At 39.9% G+C, this 14,756-nt stretch overlaps 1 protein-coding gene across 1 annotated transcript in view; it reads left to right on the forward strand.

Moving 5' to 3' along the window:
* Positions 1-14,756, forward strand: part of THSD7B (thrombospondin type 1 domain containing 7B) — an 898,700-nt gene that overhangs the window by 605,031 nt on the left and 278,913 nt on the right. The window lies entirely within an intron of this gene.

Below are 14,756 nucleotides of genomic sequence, written 5' to 3' on the forward strand. Positions count from 1 at the left end.
CAAATAACAAGATATGGATAGCCTCGCAGTAAAAAATCTTTTCTGCCAATCAGAAGCTTGCTGAATATATTCTTTACTCGTAGAGCATATACATCCAGGAATATGTAGACTTCATTCAATTAAAACATCTTGATGCACTATTAGTAGTACCTGGGTGTCAGCTGCATATATATTAGATGACTTGAGATTTTCCATTTTTACAAATCCATCCAAATAGATGGGGAAATGATAAACTTTTGGTAAGTTTTATAAACAATTGGAACACTGTAACCCCTAACGGATTAAATAAATAAATTGAATAGGCAGCATTTTACTAAATCTGATTTAGTAATGTTAAAGTGATCTGTGATTTGATTGAGTTTGAGTTCCCTAAAAAAGTCTGCCGTTAAGATGTTAGATGCCTATTCCTTGAGAGTGAGTGGCCGTGATATATCAAATGAAGAAACTGCAGTTCGATAAGATGAGAAAAGTCAGGCAGGTTTATCTTGCCTGACGCATTTAACAGTGTTACCAGGAGAGGCCCATGGGAAGAATTTTCTAGTAGTTTAACTGGGGTAAAATATTTGGGGGTGGGGTAGGAAGAGGAAAGAAAAGAGGATTTACGGTGAGAGGGGACAGTTCCTGCTGGGAATCTGAGTCCTGGGTTTGGTAGATATTTTACAATGTTAACAGGTTGGGGGGGGGGGGGGGGTGAGTGCAGTGGGAGAGATAAAGGACAGTTTTAAGATGTTTTGCCTGCCTTTTTTCCTTCCTCAGTGGTAGCGGCACTGGTGTGGAAAAGGCTCTAATTAAGCATTTATTTGTGGTTCAATTGTACCTGTATATTGGTGTTCAGTGATAGGGTGACCGGTTCATTTGAGCCGGTATGTCTGAGAAATGTCAGGTGAGATGGTTGAGGAGGGGACCAGCGTCAGAGATGAATTTATCTGAAAAGATTCACCAGGGAGGAGAGGAAGGCATAGTGGTGGAAGTTGAAAAGCAGAGAGTAAATGTTTATGATAGAGAGGCAGGATTTGCTGGTGGGATGACAGAAGAGCATATCAGTTGCAATGTGAGGAAGGCTGGAAGGAGATGGGCTACCGTCAACTAAAGAAGTAGAGTGGAGGAGTAGCCTAGTGGTTAGAGCAGTGGGCTGGGAAACCAGGGTTCAAATCCTGCTGTCGATCCTTGTGACCTTCAGCAGTCACTTTACCCTTCATTGCCTTGGGTACACAATTAGATTGTAAGCCCTGAGGGATAGGGAAATACCTTATAGAACCTGAATGTAATCAACTCTGGTGTACACTTTGAAGGGCCAAAAAGCGGAATATAAAAATCTAAATAAAGAAGTACTGATTATGGGCTGGCAGTAAAAAAAGAAACAGTGTAAGCTCCCAGGCATCACCAGATACTTTAACTGCTGAAATGCCACAGCAGCAAGAAGCTGTAAAGAAAGCAATTAAGATTGAGAGAGCTGGGTTAATAGTGGCACCGAATAAGAGTTGTGGTAATGAGGGGATTCCAGTGAGATCAGCGCATGCTGCAACAGAAGGTAATGTGAGGAAGGAGGGCAGTGGGATCAAAGAAAGTTTTGGGAGTAAAGCCAATGATTTAAATTACCAGCAAAGGGGAACTGAAATGCATAAGAGAGCGCTGGCAAGGGGAGGTAAAAAGGTTTCTGTAATGGAGTGTTGTCTCTCACAGCGCTGCAAGGATGCATTATTAAAGTCACAAGGTTACAAGCATGCAATAATTCCAGGGTTATGATGGGGGGGGGGGGGGGAGTAGAAGAGTTGGAAGTATAAGAGGTGCAATATTGAACAGAGGGTTAAAGTAGTAAGCAGAGGGAGAAGTATGGTAGATAATACAAATAGGATTGAGAAGACAGGAGTCAGACTATACTGTCAGGGAAAAGGGGGAGAAGTAGAATTAGGGGAGGTAGAATTAGGGGAGGTAGAGGGGCAAATTTATATGTTGCAGTGGAGAATAATCAATATACTGGTACTATAATTGGGTTAGGGAAGGAGTATTGTGCAGAGGGGAGGTTTATCTGATGGCAGAGTGTGGGGGGAGAGCGGGATAGGGGGTGGTAATAATGTTTTTCTAAGTGACCAACCAGCAGTGCTGTCAGAACTTGGTTGATATGATCAAGAAGGGCAATCGGAAGATTTTGCAAGAAGAGAGGGAGATGATTGTCCAGCAAGTACTTCCTCAGCAGTCAGCAAGCAGATGGAGATTTTTACAAGGTATGAGGATTCAAGGTTGTCTGTTAGAACAAAAGAACATGCCATATTAGGTCAGAGCAAGAGTCCATCAAGCCCAGCTTCCTGTTTCCAACAGTGGCCAATCCAGGCCAAAAGAACCTGGCAAGTACCCAAAAACTAAGTCTATTCCATGCTACTGTTGCTAGTAATAGCAGTGACTATTTTCTAAGTCAACTTAATGGGGGTCACTGCAGATGGAAGTTCTGGTATGATACATACGGGTGTGCAGACTGAGGGCATAAACAAAGCAAGTCAAAAGACCAAAGCTAAGAAGAGGGCAAAGAAGAATAAGTATAAAAGAAGGGATAGTGGCCGTTCTTGGGGGAGCGGAGTTTTAAGATGGCCGCCTACTAGCAGCGCGTCTTAAGAGCTCCCGCTGTTTCTTCTTTGAAAACTTTGTTGAAAGTGGACTATGCCCCCAAAATGTAAAGGCAAAGTGAGGGTTTTTCCCTCAACACCCTCACTGCCAGCGGGACAGTGTTTGATCATCGAGAGCGCGCAACCTTACCTGAAACAGGAGAAGCTGATCCCCACTGACGAGACTGGAAAGGAGGCCACCATCTCGTCTGGGGAACTTTCACTCAGCCCTCCAATGCTAAGGAGCCCCCAGGCAATCTCGTCTTCCTTACCACCAGAAACTGCATTGGGAGCCCCAGGATTGCAGAGCTTGGAGGGGACCATGGAGGGAGCAGTGGCGAGTGTGGAAGCAGAAGTTGAAACACCAGGCGAATTGTTTCGAAGTGGAGGTGAATCGTTTCGAAGTGCGACTGGAAGTTCAGGGACTGAACAATGCGATGGCGGTTCCTATTACAAATATAAATATAGAACTGTTGCCTTCAGATCAAGGGAGCCGACCAGAAATTGTGATGCTGTCCAAACCACCTGTGGTCACATTGGACACAATTTGGGAATTAATGGCCCAACAGAGAATGTAGCCCTTCAGACCTGCATGGTGCAAATTACTCAAATTTCCACTAGATTGGACATTGTGACTCAAGACCACAACAATAAACTGAATGAACACGGAAATAAGATACAATTTATTGAGAACCAGCTTAAAGACATTCATAAAGTACAGTCTATTGTGACTCAAGACTGCACCATAATAGGTCTTCTTTGCCTCAAGTATTATAGATCTATAAGTAGACAAAGATGATTTACAATCAGCAGGACTAGAAAGGTCCTGGTTATTTCGCCAATGATATTCCAAATGGAGCATTGTATGCGTGGCATCCTTAAATTCAGAAATAAACCAAGGCACAACCTTAATGCATCATGGTAAAAAAGGTTTCTTAATAAGCAGGTTCATCAGCAGCATTTAGAAGAGCTAGGTGCCAGCCATAAACAGCAGATGTTACATCAACATAACTTACCGTAGAAAGGCCAGGGAGCAAATAGCCATGCAGATGGTCTATTTTAATGTGATTTTGCTTGAAAATGGTATTCTGACTGGTACAGGAAATCTTACTGTCTAAAAGGACAGGTAGAGTGAGTGCAATTAGACAATGGTTCAACCAAGGAATCTCATTAATGGAGACTGCAGTAGGGCTGTAAAAAAAACTGAAAAAATAATTTGATCTAAGGCATGGCCTTGTCTGTGTGTAGGATCATGGACTAACTGCTCCTATCCTAATGCATACATGTTATCTACAAATTTGTCAGATGAAGCTGATACAGGATCTTTATCAATCTGTATTTTGAAGCTAGAGTTTCTGAAAGTGGTAACTACTTTTAAATGGCTATTTAAGTTAAAATATTTAAAAATCTGTCTAGCCCCAGAGCCGAGAGGCATATATAAATCACATTTTGTTTCATTGGTAAATGATTTATGGATGAATAAGTATAAGGGATACAGAACTTTTGTGAGCTGGTTTGGATGTATTCATCATTAAATATACAAAATGTATTCATGCCATTGGAATGAACTGTCTTTCAATGATGCTTTGTATTTTTTCAATTTTGTCTGTTGACCTACTAAAGTCCTTTTTCTTTAAGATATACTGTATCATTTCAAGATATATATGGACATTTCCCATTATTAATAAACTGCAGTCAAATGCAGAGATTACAAATGAACAAAACAGAGCAATTAAATCCTAAATGTCATCTATCAAACCACAATTTCAGGAATTAAATTTACCCATTTTGTGGCCAGAAAGAAGGCTAAAGCAAATAATTTGTTTGGGCATGCATTATATGAAAATATTTGATATTCAAAGCTAGAGCAGAGGCCTTGTGAGAGACTGAATAGGGCAAAAATGGGTACTTAATGAATCATTTCATGTCCACCCTGCTCCAAACCATTAGATCAGGGTGGGCCTTAGCTGTCTCATTTCTCTATGCATGTACTTGATTATTTTATATGACATGCAAAGTCAATCTGGTAGGGAAACTACAGTGAATACAATGAAGTAATGATGTCAGTGCAGTCTAAGGACAAGAAACCAAAAATGTCTACCCACATGTCAACTCACATCACCTTATTTGTGCACACTCTGAAATACTTATTCAGCTAGGATCCTTAGGATTCAATGTGGAAAACCCCACAATTGACACACAAAGGGAAATCTTTACTATCAGTGGGAAGGTATCAAGTTTCATGTACTGCAATCTTTACAATCATGTGCTGTGACTTTTACAATCATCTCGATCATCTCTGTATTTGATAAAGAACTGTCTTGGTCATAAACGGAACACACCATATTCAGCTGGTTAAACCTACTATTCTATGAAATTGAGGAAACATCACTTTTCTAGTGCTAAGATGAAGTTATTGCTCAGATATGCTTAAAGCAGGGCAAAATAGCTTCAGAAGATGAAAAGGTGCTTTACTTGCCCCTACATGGCATACCATGGGACATTTTCTTTTTTCTTTTTTGTTCAAATCTTATTATTAGAATATTGAATGACGTACAAGTACAGGATTAAGAAATGTACAGGAAAATTGACAAAATAACAAAGTAATTGCCAAAAAGTAAAACCCATATCTACAAATGCAAGAAATAAAATAATATAATCAAATTACAATAATAAGAAGCAGGTACATTAACAGATAAGGAACCAGTAAAGGTCATAAAAAGAAAAACATTACCAGAAAACAAATATCAAAAGTGAAAGTAATGTTCAACAGGTTGCTACATAGCAATCCAACTAATATCTATGAAATCAAACTGCAGTAACCTTTTCATATTGATAGTACAAACAGTGTTCCACCAAAAATGGACATTAAAAAGAAATGATGTCTCCCAGTTTGAAAGTACTATTTTAACAGTTACAGTGAGTAAAAAGTTTAATAATTTTACCTTAGGGGTCAGCAGCTGCGGATTTATAGCCAATGATTTAAAAATAATTTTCGTATTAGATGGAGAATTTAAAGATAACAGTTCTGTAATTTTCTCTCAAACCTCTCTTAAAAAGCAATGTGTTGATTAATAACAGGTGAGAAAGGGTTACCTTAGGTAAAGTGTAGGACCAACACATGAGAGTCGGGGACAGAGCTGCCCGATAAAGTGACAAGGGTGTCCAGATCTCACAGAGAAATTATATATTGAGTTACATGAGAAAAAAAAATCCATAGCATTTTATCCCCGTAGTGTTCCAGGGAAATTCCATATCCAATGAGAGCTCTTGGGTCCAAGCTTTCTCCAACCTATACAATGATAGAAGTGTTGTTTTTTTTTTTAATGCTTAAGGACATGAGAAACAATATGACCCTCTCTAGATAGTGAGAGCTATAAGGTAACCAATTGTGGTGTATGTTCAAAAAGTGATAGATCACAAGGAAGGAATTTAAGGCTAAACTGCAATTATGCCCAATGAAAAAGTTGGGTGGGTGATAATGGAAACATATCCAATAATTTGGAAAATGGTAGGCATCAGCCAGCTGCAAAAAACTGATTAATTATAGAGAGGTTATCCCTGCTCTATACAATTGAGTCCAAAAAAATCAGTTTTTGATCAACTAAAACTATAGAGTTATACCATAAAGTAGTCAAAGCAGAGGTTTTCAAGAGAAACAAGCAGACTGAAATTGTTTGTTCTATTGAGCAAAAGGCCAAATAGGTTGCGAGAAAAATGGAGTTAGATCGGAAACAATGCATAGTAGACAAGTCAGAAAAAGCCCATAAAGGGATAAGCCATGCCGACACACTTTCTACAGGTACCCATACAGGTAAATGATCAAATTTAAATTGTCCATCTAGTCAAGCCAATCCTTGTTGTAAAATAAAAACATAATGATAGCTATAAAAATCTGGAAAATGTACACCACCAGGGTCTCTAGATAGCTTAAATTTCAGTAGTGCAATACATGGGACCTTATTACTCCACAGAAAGTGGGATAAAGTTGCATCAATCTTTTAATAAAATGCAATGGGAAAATATTCCGGGTCGGTCTGGGGCTGTCCGGCGGCTGTGTGGGCGGTCCAGGGGCAGGGTCAGCAGCTCCTGGCACAGCGGCCATTTGCAGCTGTGTCAGAGATCGCGTGCCGGCAATCGACCGGCGCGCGCAACTTGCACCTGCCTGGAGGCAGGCGCAAAAGGTAGGATAAAGCTTTTGGGGGACGTTAGAGTAGGGCTAGGGGGGGAATACTAAGCATGACATTTATTTGTAGGGCTAGGACCATTTAATAGGGCTGTGCATTTGTTTGCAATGTATTGGCAATCCGCAACGTATAGGGCCATATTAGTTGTATTTGTGGGGAAGCGAAACGTATCGCAATTCCCATGAATACAACAAATCTTCACTGAATTATCCAGCTGTCTAAAGGAGTGAATTTAAACAAAACCCCCACCCTTCTGACCCCCCCAAGACTTGCCAAAACTCCCTGGTGGTCCAGTGGGGGTCCGGGAGCCATCTACTGCAGTCATGCCGTCAGCTGCCAGTATTCAAAATGGCGTCGATAACCTTTGCCCTTACTATGTCACAGGGGCTACCGGTGCCATTGGTCGGCCCCTGTCACATGGTAGGAGCAATGGGTGGCTGGCACCATCTTGTGCTCCTACCATGTGACAGGGGCCGACCAATGGCACCAGTAGCCCCTGTGACATAGTAAGGGCAAAGGCTATCAGTGCCATTTTGAATACTGGCCAACTGACGGCTGAGTGTAGGAGATGGCTCTAGGACCCCCGCTGGACCACCAGGGAGTTTTGGCAAGTCTTGGGGGGGTCTGGAGGGTGGGGGGTTGTAGTTAATTAAATTTTAGCTGGGAAACGAATAAGAATGGAATGCATGAATGGATCGGGGGCCCTCCTTGCCGAATGCAATGTATCTGCCCCAATGAATACGAATACCGAATGTAATGTATGCGGTCCCTCTGCACATCCCTTCCATTTAATAGTATCCAAGTATCCCCACCATGATAAATAAAGTAGAGACCATCAAGCAAAGGTATCAGTAAGAAAGATAAAGATAAATTCCAAGGTTTTCAGTATAGAGAAATCTATGTTATGATAAAAATATATAGCTAGGTATTTTAATACCTCTGAAATCTAATAAAAATTGGATTATTGAAAAGCCAGGACACTAGTGGATATGTTAAGGGGCATTATTTCAGATTTATTCCAATTTATATGATATTCAGAAAATTGAGCAAAAGATGTTATGTTATTCATTATGGTAATTAAACAGAGGGAAATTCTTTTTACACAACTCTCTGATATCGCATAACTGTATTACGTCACAGAGAGACCACATACATAGGAATATCATTTATCATTTATTAGAAATCACAAGGTATTCACCTATCTAGACATTTTAAAATCTAAACTCACACATTCAACCACCATTCACACACCAACATAAAAATATCTATATTGCACAAACGATATTCATCAATCCTAAATTACAATTAACAAGTATACATCATTTTTACTACATTAAAGTTATTCATATCCAATTTATTCAAATGTTTCTTTGTGTTTTTCTTGTATGTCCAACAAATGATCTCCTTGTTTCGCCTTCCAATCAGGCTTCCTCAGGGACTTAATCTCATAAAGCCGGTTATTTATCTCTCAATGTTTATATCTTGAGACTTTTGTTCTTATTCCACCACTAAAAAAACTCTCATAAGGTACAAATCTTCACACTTCTCATTCTACCATCGGTATAGCTCAAGGTTATTTCCAGATAAACATGCCTTCCCAAACCAGCTTTTGATCACATTACTTTGTAGCACTCCTAACCACAATCATTTCACCTCCGCCATACTTACACGTGACCCGACGTAGCACTCTACGCCGGAAGTAGAGTTTAGATTTTAAAATGTCTAGATAGGTGAATATCTTGTGATTTCTAATAAATGATAAATTATATTCCTATGTTATTCATTATAGCAGGAATAGTGGAATTTGGTTGGTTGACATACAGCAACATATTATCAGCATAAGCCAACAACTTATGCTCTATAACACAAATTCATATGCCAACAAATTGAGGAATCTGATGGAGAAATTGTAGTAGAAGTTCAAGCGAGAGGTTAAATTTAAATGGAGAAAGAGGGCATTCTTGACATGTACCATAGTGTAAAAGAATCTGATTTAACAATATTCTATTAATGTATAGGAAGGGGAGGAGGTGAGAATAAAGAACATGCACATAGGATATAAAGAAATCTCCATAGCCACACCATTTCAAGACAGTATAAAGATTGTCCCATTCTACAGAGTCAAAAGCCTTCTCAGCATCCAATGAGATGACAACCATTGGATTCAGCATATTCCTTGCAATCCAAAACATATTGTGCCAGATTTTCAAAAGGTTATGTGCGCTGGGCCTATTTTCAAAAGGTCCAGCGGTGTGCGTAAAGCCCCGGGATACGCATAAGTCCTGGGGCTTGCAAAAAGGGGTGGGGTGTGGGCGGTCTGGAACGGTCCAAGGGTGGGGTCAGCAGCTCCTGGCACAGCAGCCATTTGCCACTGTGTCAGAGATCACGTGCCGGCAACCCTGGATTTTATAACATGTGCACACGCCGGGTAATGCACGCACATGTTATAAAATATGCCCCATTATGAAAAAGACGAGCAACATCAGTAATATATTGACCTTTCATGAATTCTGATTGATCTGAATGAATAAGATTACTTATTACAGTCTCCAAGTGAAAGATCAGAAGCTTGGCAAAAAGTTTAGTATCCACACTCAAAATGGAGATTGGTTAATAATTAGTCATTAATAAAGGATCATGATTGGGTTTTGGAAAAAACATAATTTTAGCTTCATTGAAATAGAATGCCACAAAACTAGTGAATTGCATTTTACAATACATGGAATATAATTTGGGTACTAAGGAAGAGGCAAAAGCTTTAAAAAAAATTCAATGAAAATATTGTCCAAACCAGGGGCTTTCCTCATTTGAAGAAAGGAGAAGGCCCATTGAACCTCTTGTTGTATGATGGGGGAATCTAATTTATCATATTTCTCCAGAGTTAGCATAGGGTTATTTATGTAAAGAGAAGGGAAATTGGTTGTAATAGTAGGATTTTTACAAGTCTGGAGAGTAGAAAGACATATAATAATCTCTAAATAAATCAACAATATACCATGGTTTAGAAATTATAGAACCCGAGTTGGATTTTAGAACGACAATCCTCTTATGTTTCCCTGTTGACCTTTTAAATGATTTGCAGCTATCTGACCTCACTTATTCTGTTTATTATATTGTTACTTTAGCTTATATAATTCAGTGAGTGCAGAATTACTATTGGAATGATGATGCTCAGTCTCTAATCTAAGGATTCGTTGTTCCAGGATCACCAATTTCTGTTTTCACTCTCTTCTTTTCTTTGCAGAATAACTGATTATTTCCACATGGATAGTGGCCTTGAAGGCCTCCCACATAGGCCCTCATTTTCTAAAGTATCACAGGCCTGCGGTACTTTAGGGAATGAGGAGCGGGGGGCCGAAACGGGGGGGCGGGCCTGCGCTAGCCAGCAGCGATATCGCTACCGGTTTCGCACCCAATAGCGCCACCATAGAAGGTGTAGCTATTGGGCGTGAACTCGGACACGAAAAGGGCCTTACCTTTTCGTCGTCCACGGCGTCTTTGCGGAGTCGGCCCTGGTGACGCCCCGACTCCTCCTCTTCCGGGGCCGACTCCGCCCCCATTTTGGTATCGCACGCAATAAGGGACATTTTGCGTGCGAAACGTCCCTTATCGTGTGCGATCCGTTTAGAAAATAAGGCCCATAGTTTGTTTAGATATCACTTCATTATTATTATGATGGAAATATTCACCTATCTTTCCTACTAGCTGTTGCATGAAATGAGGATCCCCCAAGTACTCAGCATTAAATTTCCAACTAGATGTAATTTGTGTGGAGAGATCTAAACAAGAAGATAAGAATATTGCATGAACCAATACAAGAATCAGAGAGATAGTGGATTTAGTAACAGAATTGAGAATACTACTGGATAATAAGAAAAAATCAATTCATGATTACAATTGGTACGGGAATGAGGAAAACGTAAAATTCTTATCTGTTGGATGCATCAGCCTCCAGGGATCAATTATTCCATGAGAGAAGATGATATTAAGAAGAGCAGTATGTGCAGAAGTTCTGCCAGTTTAAGAAGATTGTTGATCCATCACCAAATCTATGGCTTGGTTAAAATTGCCCCTGAGAATGACTGGAAGATCCAAATTCTGAAAAAGGAGTGTAGAGATATTCTGAAATAAAGACAAAGCATTAGAATTAGGAACATAATTGTATTAAAAATTTTAACTGTAATCGCTGTCCATCTACCCTCTGATTCACTTTCCTATTTTATGATATGTATGGGGAGTACTTTATGAAACAAAATCGCAACTCCCCATTTCTCACTTAGTGCAGGGGAAAAAGCCACGTGACCGGCCCAATCTCTTTTTAAATTGAGGTTCTGGTGACATCAAGTGGGTCTTCTGCAAAAAAGCAATATTGGAACGTAGAGGTTAAAAAAAATAATACTTTCTTACATTTAATGCAGTGGTTAAGACCATTTACATTTAAAGAATAGACCTTTAGTTGAGTAACCATAATAACATTATGATAGGAAGAACCAAAACAATAATGCCAGATAAAGTACAATATAAATCACAAAAATCAGTGTAAAGGCACAATGAAAAAAACATAAGAAATAAAATATCAATGCTTTCCTGTACATGGAACCAGAAATAGATAAAAGAAAAAGAAAAAAAACCAGCAATATGGAAAAACAAAAAAAAGGCACAGTGAAATAACAGAAAAAATATTGCACCAATAGGCCCCAGAAAGAAACTGGGATGTTGGAAGAGTGTATGGAGGCAAAGAGGGCCATTAATCTTCCCATAGTTATATATTCTAAAAAGAAAGAATCAGAACTCTGCTGTAGAACCAGGAGAGAAAGAAGAGACAACTGTATCGTCGCTGAAATGGTAGAATAACCAGGACAGTTCGAACTTGGGAACACATAACTTGATTGCAGATAATGAAAAGCCATAATAGCAGATGATCAAAATCAAAAGGATCATTACTTTCCTGGGAATGAGAATCAAATATACAAAATCAACAAAGTTTGATTGAGGGCTGAAATGCAGTCAGCTGGAATAAAGCAGCAGCACCTATTCTAAAACTCAGGAAGCAGTTTAAGCAATGTAAATCAGGTAACCATGGAAGAGGTGATGACACAGGGCCCTCTAAATACTTGTGTAGATATTCAGGGCAATCATAGATCTTTGTTGAATTATTGTGTGTAACTCTCATCTTTGTAGGATAGATAAGGCTGTATTATGCTCCAGTTGCTCTAAAGCCTAGGCCAAAGATCACAAAACAACTTTTTTTCAGTGGTCAGCGCCAAATCTGGCACATATAGGAGGTACAGTTCTTCAAAAGTTATCATTGCTTTTCCTATGGGAGTTTTCAAAATGGTTAGAGCTTGTTGGTACTGTAAGATCTTAAGAATAATGGGCCTAGGATATTTTGCTTGTTTGAGAGGATGGAAAGGCACATGATGAGCGCTCTCAATTTCTAGAGGGAATTCAAGAGCAGGCCTCAATGCGAAGACAAATGACAAATAATAGAGCATTTCAGTACCCTCATGACCTTCCAGGATTCCCAGTATATGAAGATTATTTCACCGGTTTCTGTTAGAAAGGTTTTCTATTTCCCTTTGTAAGGTGGCCATTTTAGTAGAAGAGGTACCCAATTCTCTTATGGCAGATTCACAGCCGTCAATCATTTGTTCCAGGAACTCAAGCTAGGGTTGATAAGCAGCAACATTAGAAGCCATCACAGTTTCAGTTGACATTGTTTTTGTGGATAGGTTGATCCAGGCATCAACTGTCCTTTCAGAAAAAAACATATTTTCTAATGGTTGCTCTATATTTACCTTCCTGCAACTTCACAACTTGACCCCTTGTCCTTGAATTTTCACTTCTAAATAAGATTTAATCTTTCCATACTTTACTGAAGCTGATCACTTATTAGAAAGTCTCTAGAATGTCTCCTCATCCTTTCTTTCCTCTAGCAAGTATGTAGGAGCAAGACCCTGTAAAAACTTCTATGTATGTGGCATACAAAAAGGAGTCTCTGGCAACAAGATGGACACTTGTCCTGTTTTCCTTTGCATGTATTCAGAGAAACTGGCCCTTCAAGTCCAGGTTAGCAAATGCTTAGTGTGAGGACTCTTTTAACAAGCTTATTTACAGAGCTGCCTTAAGTCAAAAGAAGGACTATAATCTCAAAACAGATATCTGGATCTGGCGCCAAGAACACCGGGGTTTATAATTCTGCTGTCCAAATTACCTAATCAGCATTTCTGAACTTATATGATATTTGTTTCGCAAAGCCTTGTCAGTGACATGCAGCCACAAGGATGACCTGCTGCATTTGAAAAATACATAGGCAGTGCTGAACTAATTGGATTGCCACTCTGAAGACTAATTGTTCTCTGTTAATGAGCTAAGAAGTACAGAGGAATATCTATAAAGGAGGAGAAACAAAATCACCAAAATAGAATGCACAACTACTAAGTCTCCTCTCACTTTAACTGTTCAGTAATTAAACAAGTGAAAATGTGATTTTTAACCAGAAACTAAACAGATTTGTCTGCAATCTCATGTGGATAACACATGAGACTGCTTTGATAGTGGAGGGATGGGGAATTGGATTCAGATGACAGCCAGTTCTGAGTGCTCACTTTTACAGTCTGGAACTGATACATAGACATCAGGGAAAAAGTTCAGGACCTCTTCTATGGCCAAGTCCAAAAGCGAAATATGTTAAAACAGCATTGTCTGAATTCTCAAAAAAGCTGCTCACCCTATAAAAGTGAGGGGTCATTGGATGAAGGTGAAAGGGGTAGAGTTAGGATTAATCATAGGAAATACTCCTTTACAGAGAGGGGAGTGGATGCATGGAACAGCCTGACAGTAGAGGTGGTAGAGACAAAAACAATATCTGAATTCAAGAATGCATGGGATAATTACAGGTGATTTCTCTGAGGAACTGATGAGAACTATAAAGCTATTTTAGTTGGATGGATGGGCAGAGTAGATAGCCATATGGTCTTTTTCTGCTGACATGTTTCTATATTTCTTGAATGCACCAGTGGCTTGTTGTAACTGCTGCTCTGATCAGGTTACCGCCATGCAGGAATATTTCACCAAACGTTACCATAGGGTGCAGGCCGGGACAGTGCCATTCATTGCTGTCCCGGAGCCTCGCACGCTGGCTGACTGCTGGCACACGCAAGTTACTTCAGGTTGGGCCCTGAAGTAGCTTGAAGAAAAAAAGGTAAAAAAAAAAAAAGGGGATTTAGAGGGTTGGAAGGAGAGGGAAAGGGGAAGGGAGGTTAGGGTAGGGGGTAGGAAAGTTTCCTCCCAGTCCGCTCCTAAATTGGAGTGGACTTTGAGGGAACCGGGGGAGCCCCGATCTTTAGCTGTGCGAATTTGCAAAATTTTACCCCTCCCCCTTGTGCGTGCCACCCACACATACAAGCGCGGATTATAAAAGCCAGCGCATATGTGCGCGTGGCCCACGTATTTTATAACATGTGCGTGCCAGTGCACGCATATTATAAAATCAGCGCGTCCATATGCGTACGCCGGGTAGCGTGCACACATGGACGTGCATGCGCACCTTTTAAAATCTACCCTGTGTGTTTAGCCCACTCCTTTTTGAATTATGTTGCTTTTCCTGATGTTGTACTACTCTCTTGGAGCTTCATATCATGACCCCCTAGTTCTTTAGTTTCCTTTCCATTTGGTAAAAGCTTGATTTTTATGCATGATGAATACCTTTCTGGCATTAAAAAGTCCCCCTCTCTTTCTCCTCTCCTCTCCTCTTGGGTACACATATTTAGGTCCTTCACTTTCATCTCATATCTCTTTTGGTGTAGACCCCAAACCATTTTGGTTGCCTTCCTCTGGACTGCTTCCATTCTGTCCTTTTCCTTTTTTAGATACAGTCTCCAGAACTGAACACAGTATAATATTCCAGGTGAGGCTTCACCAATGACTTGTATAGGAGCATTATCACTTTTTTTTCCTGTTAGTTATG

The sequence above is a fragment of the Rhinatrema bivittatum genome, chromosome 6 (assembly GCF_901001135.1).
Source record: "Rhinatrema bivittatum chromosome 6, aRhiBiv1.1, whole genome shotgun sequence".
Lineage (NCBI taxonomy): Eukaryota > Metazoa > Chordata > Amphibia > Gymnophiona > Rhinatrematidae > Rhinatrema > Rhinatrema bivittatum.